At 42.1% G+C, this 858-nt stretch overlaps 1 protein-coding gene across 1 annotated transcript in view; it reads left to right on the plus strand.

Moving 5' to 3' along the window:
• The window catches only part of Arhgef10 (Rho guanine nucleotide exchange factor 10), a 72,077-nt gene that overhangs the window by 23,045 nt on the left and 48,174 nt on the right, over positions 1 to 858 (plus strand). The window lies entirely within an intron of this gene.

Here is an 858-nt window from a genome sequence, read left to right on the forward strand (position 1 = left end):
TGTAGAGTTAGTTTTGTGGGTTAAATAAGTAGTCCTTTTCCTAAGAGAGCAATGGCTGTCTTGTGAATGTTTCATAAATCATGGTCAAAATCTGAACCACAGGAACTTTCTGCATGGAAGTGTTTCTCAGACCACTAGGTGGCACTGCTGCATTCTCCAATAATGTCACTGCCTAGAGAGTGCTGCTGTGAGTCAGTGGGTACGTGATGTGTGTACACACGTCCACATCATGTGTAGTGATGATGATGTATGCAGAAATGCATGTGTTGAGCATGTGTATGTTTGAGAGTTTTGGCTTAAGGGCAACTCACCTGTGGATTATGCCGTATGTTCTGTTTGTTGGCAGTTGATATTTGGTAGGGGTGTACTTGGGGCAATGGCAGTAGCAAATGCTGTGTCTGGCATCTTGCAGACATGTTATAACCGCATGCTAGTACATTAGCAATGGGAAGTCAGAAACTGCCGTGTGTTCAATGCAGGCATCTCATATGCAGGTTTTCACCCCTCTCAGTGACAGGAGAGACTTAACCCTGCCTAGGTAGGTCTCAGCAAAACACAGCCTGTTCTTCCGCCTCCCATCAGCATTTGTGCTCAGCTCTAACTGAAGAACGGTGGCTCTCTGATTGCTGTTGCCAGTAGNGTTATTTGGTTGAGACTTAAGCTCTTTTTGCCTTCAATTTTTAGATTAAACATCACGTCTCTTTCTATTGAGACACAAAACCCGATTGACTGATTCAGACCACTGATGTTGTATAAGCCAGCGAGCTTGTTTCTCTTGCTACAGTTTTATTTGCCCTGACATAGTTATAGCTCATATGTATATTTTTAAAGATTTATTTATTAACTATATATATATGT

This window comes from Mus caroli, chromosome 8 (assembly GCF_900094665.2).
Source record: "Mus caroli chromosome 8, CAROLI_EIJ_v1.1, whole genome shotgun sequence".
Classification (NCBI taxonomy): Eukaryota; Metazoa; Chordata; class Mammalia; order Rodentia; family Muridae; genus Mus; species Mus caroli.